We start from the raw sequence: 6,790 nt of genomic DNA on the forward strand, positions 1-6,790 counted from the left end.
CAAAAATCTATTGATCGACTCCAGACTGTCCAGAACTCAGCTGCCAGGCTTTTAACCAGAACAAAGAAATATGACCACATTACTCCTATTTTAGCTTCATTACACTGGCTCCCAGTATGTTTTAGAATTGACTTTAAAATTCTATTGATCACTTTTAAAGCTCTTCATGGCCTCTCGCCTTGTTATATTTCTGACCTTTTAGTCCCATACGCACCAGCACGTACCTTGAGATCCTCGGGCAGAGGTCTGTTGTCTGTTCCAGAGTCTCGACTGAAAACTAAAGGGGACAGAGCGTTTGCTGTCAGGGCCCCGAGGCTCTGGAACAGCCTGCCCGAGGAAATCAGGTCGGCTGAGTCAGTGAACTCTTTTAAGTCCCTTCTTAAAACATACTTTTATAGGAGAGCTTTTCCCGATCTTATTTGACTTTATTTTATCCCTTTTATTTTATTCTACTTTACTTATTTTATATTTATCTTAAACATGTATTTTAGTCTTTCATCTTCAATGTTTTCTTGCTTTTATCTTGTATTGTTTTTGTATTATTGTCTTTACACTTGTTAAAGCACTTTGTAACTTGTTTTTGAAAAGTGCTCTACAAATAAAGATTATTATTATTATTATTACTTCATCCACAGCTGACTCCCTGTCTGCGTTAACCTTCTTATAAACCTCATGGATCGTGAATGAAAACAGAACAGGACTTGTGACGCCCACCTGAGGGCCCCTGATGTGGAGTTCCCCACAGGGACCTACCGAATAGGAAACCTCTGATCCAGTTAAACATTTTACCTCCAGTACCCATGTTACCCAGCTTTCTTAACAGACCGTCCCTGCTCATCACATCGGACGCCTTCTCTGCATCAGAGAAAACTGTCTCCAGCCGTCTTTGTTAGCTTCAACTTTGCTGATGTCCTTTCCCAAACAGACTGAAGGGTCCAGAGGGCCCCGCCCCCTTCTAATCTCTGAAACGCTGAAAAGAGTAGTGAGCTGTTCTTTCTGTTCTCTGTGGTTTTAAACACGCGTGAGGTCAAAACTGTGGGTCTGAGTTGGGTTGCTTCTTCTTCTCCTCGTCCCAAACCTCCAGCTCTTCAGGGCAGATCCATGTAATCCTGGTGCAGATGCTGCCGCTCTGTGACTCCGGGCGCTCCTCAGCTCGGCCCGGTAGAGGCCTCATCTGAGGACTGTGATTGGTGTTTCTTTACCTCCTCCTCTCTGATGTCTGCTGATTTCACCTTCTTCTGTCACATTATCTCAACTATGGATTTTAACAAAGCTCTTTGCTGACATCTCTGCCTTTTCTTCCCCTTCCTTCAGCTCTGACAGATCCTGATTCCCTCCCCCTTTTAGTCGTTCCCCACACTTTACCTAGTGCCGCTGATCTTCTCTCTCCAACACATCTTTGCTGCCCGTTCGGTTATCTTCTTAACTACATTGAATGATTTCCTCATTTTATTTCTGTTTGACGGCTTCAGAAGCGTCTTTGTTCCACCGTGGCACCGTTTTAACTTTCCTTTTGGCTTCTGATGCTCCATTTAATCCAGCTGTGATCAAACTGGCACATGCAAACTTACTCCAGTCTGCTTTACTCAGAATCCTTCTTGTAACCCCGCCAAGTTCAGCCATAATGTTTTCCTCAGCATTAATCGGTCACTAACAATGCTGTTACATCACTGCACACCAGATCTCCGCTGACTCCATTAACCAAACCTTTATCCTCTAGAATCAGTCCATGATTGTCTGGACTTTTCCCTCCCCACAGTGTGTCATGAGCCTTAAAACCACATCGTTTTGTGTCCCCGATCAAACTCCTGTAAATCTTCATTCTTTTACACGGATTAGACAAATTAACTATATTTCTTTTATTCTCAGTAACAACTACCTCTAAATCTGCACTGAGATTAACTGCTATCCCCCCCCCCCGTGACTCTATCCTGCCTTGTTATTACATATTAATATCCAGGTGAGGTCGGGCTCTACATTCAGCTACTGCACATCTCTTAAAGTCTGGTCCGTTTGCAGTCAGGCTCTGGAGGAAAAGGAGACCCGTGATGATCTTAATCACTGAACCAAGAGGTTCCGTCGTTCTGCGTAACACGTCTAAAGCCAGGTAATCTCTTGCTGCCTCACCAACAGGCCTCGGCCTTTTCTTTGTCTGCTGCGTTGCCACAAACCTCTGGAAGCTACAGGCTCATCCTGTCAGAGTCTCGTCTTCGACTGCACACTGACGCGAACACTTAACGGCACTCTGTGCCTCTGTGGTGGTTTAGTGGGTCGCTGAGAGAGAACCCGCTGTCACTGCTGCTACGCAGCTCTATGTTCCCCCACAGTTCCAGCATTTTGTTTTAGCAGCCACTGCGCAGCGGCCATATTCATGTTCTCCAGCACACCATCGGCTTTACACTCATCAGCCGCCGGCCAAGTTCTTTCTCATTTCCCTAATTTGTGTCTCCTTAACAGGAAACGAGCATTTAAAGAAACGAGATGTCCTTTCCTTTTAAAGCGTTCAGTCTGACCTGCTGCACAGCTGCAACATCTGTCCTCTGTGATCTCTGTCAGAGCAGCAGACCAGCAGAAGTCAACATTAGAACAGTAGAAACATCTGGAGGTTCCAAAGAGAACCGTCAGATTCCAGCAGCTCTGAACAGAAGTACAGTCACTTTTTTTGCGGTGCCTTTTGTCTGGAGCCAGCAGATGATTTCAGCCCTCAGCCTGATGAGGACGCACCAGGACACCCCATCACCAGACTCAACAGCCCTGTGTCTGCTGTGGAATCCTTCAGGTTTCTGGGATCCAGTATATACCAGGACCTGAAGTGGGAGCCCAACACTGACACCATCATCAAGAAGGCCCAGCAGAGGATGTACTTCCTGCGTCAGCTCAGGAAGCTCAACCTGCCCAAGGAGCTGCTGATCCACTTCTTCACAGCCATCATCCAGTCTGTTCTCTGCACCTCCATCACTGTCTGGTTTGGATCTGCCACCAAAAAGGACAGGAGCAGACTACAACGGACAGTCAGGTCTGCAGAAAAGATCATCGGTGCCAACCTGCCCTCCATTCAGGACTGATACCTTTCCAGAGTCAGGAAACAGGCAGGAAACATCACTGCAGATCCATCTCACCCCGGACACAACCTGTTCCAGCTCCTCCCCTCTGGTAGGCGCTACAGAGCACTGTACGCCAAAACCAACAGACTCAGGAACAGTTTCTTCCCACAAGCCGTAACTCTGTCTCTAATCAGCACCTGTTTACTGGTTACCACTTATTATTTATTTATTCACCATTCTCTATTTCAGTGCTGTCATATTGTATATACTGTATACCAATACACCTACCTCAGGTCATAAGGTCATAGGTCTTATTTATTTTTTCCAGCATCCTTTGCACTATGCTCCATCACACTGTGTACATGTATGTGTATGTGTACCTGTATATCATATCCACCTTCAACATGTACATAATGAGAATAATAGTTTACTCTTGCATCCTTTGCACTCTGATCACTGCACTATTTGTCAATATGTCTATATTGTTTTGTTCATAGTGTGTATATTAGTGTTGTCTACTCTGTAGTTTGTGTCTGATTTTATTTTATTATTATTTTATTATTGTGTTATGGTATTTTTGTATGAGTAAGCACATCGTGAGCAATTTACAATCCTGAGTCAAATTCCTCGTATGTGCACACATACCTGGCAATAAAACTGATTCTGATTCTGATTCTGATTCTGATTCTACTGACTCTACTGCTGGAACGACCTGTGCAGACTACATGGGCTCTACTATTAAAACAGGAAACAGTACTCCACAGTTAAGGAGGGCAGATCTTCATCTCTGTCTTTGCTCCAGTAAGTGAGATCAGTAAACAAAGGAACATCCACTTTACACAACCTGCTGGAAGGCTCTATCATGATGTCCTTTAGTCAGATGAAATTCAAAAACGAGACTTCTTTCGATATGTTTTTATTTATTATTTTATTTGCAAATAAGAAATTTATAATACCACAATTCTTCAGTGTCAAAGTGTCTCACACCTAGAGAGACGGTTCTTTTTACACCGCTCTGACAGTTCTGTCAGTTTCTTCTATAATATCCTGAAAGGCTACAACGTCACAAACACATCCTCTCTGAAGGAGAACTTAATGTTGAGATAACAGCTGATGCTTGGTGATGCTGATGTCTGTAACCGTGTGAGAGCTTAAAAGGACACTTCACCAGATGTTTGCTTTCTGTGCCAGAAAGAGTATTCTGTTGAACTGTGGCAGCGGCAAAGCGTTAAACTTGAATATGTTGCATGTTTCGGGGGGACTCCTTTCTGTCATATGTTGGTTTGAATATTTCCACCATTCTTACTGCTCTGCCTCAAAAGGGACACTCTACTTTGCCATTTAATTGATTTGCTTTTGCATAACAATAAAGCCTCACTTTGTTTTGGGTTTATTTATCTCATGTTACTTTCACTTGTATGAATCTCCTGCCTGTACAAGTGTGAGTCTGAATGTGTATGTGAGCCAAAGGAATGTTTCTTTTGTTATGTGTGTTTCCATCTGTCTTTCTGTTCAGTTAAATGTTTCCATCAGTGCAGTAAAGTCACAGCAAATATCTCGAGTCAAAACAAAAAACCCGCAGGAATAAACTGGACAGGACAGACAGAGGAAACAGAATGACTTCTATAATCTAGGAATGATCAGCAGGCTGGCTGCTTCACTCCAAACAGGTTCTCTGGAGGATGTGGGAAAGAACACTGAACAAGAATTAACATCAGATCCTGACCGCTCCTGTTGGCGCGTCGGGAGATTTAAATATTCATTCATGTTGCTGTGGCTCGTGCATGAATCTCTGTGGAGACGCTTCATCCAGTCAGCAGCTGTCCAGTGTTCTGCTGCCCATCATCACATTCAACAACAACATCATCAGTGATATCAAAGTGAAGTGACATTAAGGAACAGCGCTTTATGAGGCGCTACACAAACGGTGAGGGGAAGAACGTTTGATCATTTTAAATAACTGCTTCCTCTGAGTTTAAACATTTATTCACACAAACTGAACGAGGTGCTGACGAGTTAAAGAAACAGGACGTGGTTTATTTCCATAAGGTGTTTTTAGCAACAGCGCGTCACGTCCACACGCCGGCGCTCAGCGTCTGGCTCCATAAGAACATGTGAGAACAACATGAAGCTCTCGCTGGAAACGGCATCAGTTTAAATGTCATTTGTCTCCTGTTCACCTTGTTTAGGAGAATAAATAAAGTATTGATTAATCTGATTCCTGATTAAACATATCTGAGGCTCTTCTGCAGAAACAGAATCTCTGTTTGTGTTTCTGATCCTGAATCTGGATCTTTTTATGGCTGCAAATGATCTTAAATGATGTTTTTATTGCGCACTTCAACCAATCAAACGGCTGTTTGTTTCTTCAGAAAGACTTTAAGCCTGGAATACTCAGAGGGGATATCTGGATTCATTTCAGACACTTTCATCCTTCTGCCATGTGAGGTGCCGTTTCAATTCTCTCCTCTTTATGTGCTTCAGAGTTTACTTACAGGACGCACATTAGATCCCAACCTTTGCTGGGGAAGTGGCGTTCCAGCCCTGTTTTGTACGGACGCACTGTTTAGAAACGAGGCCCCAAGGCCAGTTCAGGCTCAAAACGTTTTGCACCGACATGTTTGTGGTGTGTTTTCTTCTGTTAGGTGGGCGTGTCTCAGGTGTTACCCAATCAGCTGCGACAAGTCTGTAAACACAACGGTGTAAAAAAAGTGGGAACAGCAGAGTGTTCAGGGAACCACCGTTTCTATTGAAAAAAACGTTTTGCCACGTTTTGTCGCCGTTGAACACGCCGCTGGGCTCTTCTTCTTTTATGGAACTTTATTGGCGGTTGGCAAACAACTAAATGGTGCAATTACAGAGTGTGGAGCAGAATGACCGCTAGTCCTATAAGACCAACCACACCAAACCAAAACATAAATAAATGAAAAAAAAACAGTCACATTCTCTTGATTACTCTAAGATAATAAAATTCCAAAGCACTTATCTCTTGAGTTCTTTCTAGGAACTTCTATTAAATCAAAGTATATTCTTTCCCTTCTAAGGTTTGGGATCACTTCTGACAGTGTCTGTCTACCTGTTCTGAACAAAGCGCTGTTTGATCCAAATCTAAGTCTCTCCTGTTCCTTCCTGCACTTCTCTTTTCTCCCACTCTCCTCTGAATTTTGTAAAACCACCGTTCTTTCCTCTCTTCCTCCCTTTCCTCCAGTCTCTGTTTACTAAAGCTCTTTATTTCTGTCACACTGATGCTGCCACGTCGATGGATTCTCTTTTTGTGGCCTGCTTTGCAGCCTTATCTACCACAAAAATATGACTGCAATGCCCATCATTTCAGAATCAGCTTTATTTGCCAGGTATGTGTACATATATGAGGAATTTGACTCAGGATTGTACAATATTCACGATGTGCTTACTCATACAAAGACACAGTAACAGTAATAAAATCAGACACAGGCTGCAGTAAAGAGAAAAAAACAATAGGGACATGTTGACAAATAGTGCAGTGAGCAGGAATAAAATTATTATTATCATTAATTCTGTAGATGTCAGAGGTCGGTGTGAGATTGCACAGGATGCAGGAGGAAATAAGTATTTTGAGCAGGTGTTATGAACTTGAGGTAGGTGGGTGAACAGGAATTCTTCCTGACACTGTTCATCAGAGTTACGGCTTGTGGGAAGAAACTGTTCCTGAGTCTGTTGGTTTTGGCGTACAGTGCTCTGTAGCGCCTACCAGAGGGGAGGAGCTG

At 43.3% G+C, this 6,790-nt stretch overlaps 1 long non-coding RNA gene across 1 annotated transcript in view; it reads left to right on the top strand.

Moving 5' to 3' along the window:
* Positions 1-6,157: 6,157 nt before the first annotated feature.
* Positions 6,158-6,790, top strand: part of LOC123976867 — a 2,090-nt gene continuing 1,457 nt past the window's right edge. The window contains exon 1 of the long non-coding RNA XR_006826443.1: positions 6,158-6,397. This is a non-coding gene — a long non-coding RNA (uncharacterized LOC123976867). The remainder of the gene's footprint in view (positions 6,398-6,790) is intronic.

Source organism: Micropterus dolomieu, linkage group LG09 (genome assembly GCF_021292245.1).
Source record: "Micropterus dolomieu isolate WLL.071019.BEF.003 ecotype Adirondacks linkage group LG09, ASM2129224v1, whole genome shotgun sequence".
NCBI classification, from domain to species: domain Eukaryota; kingdom Metazoa; phylum Chordata; class Actinopteri; order Centrarchiformes; family Centrarchidae; genus Micropterus; species Micropterus dolomieu.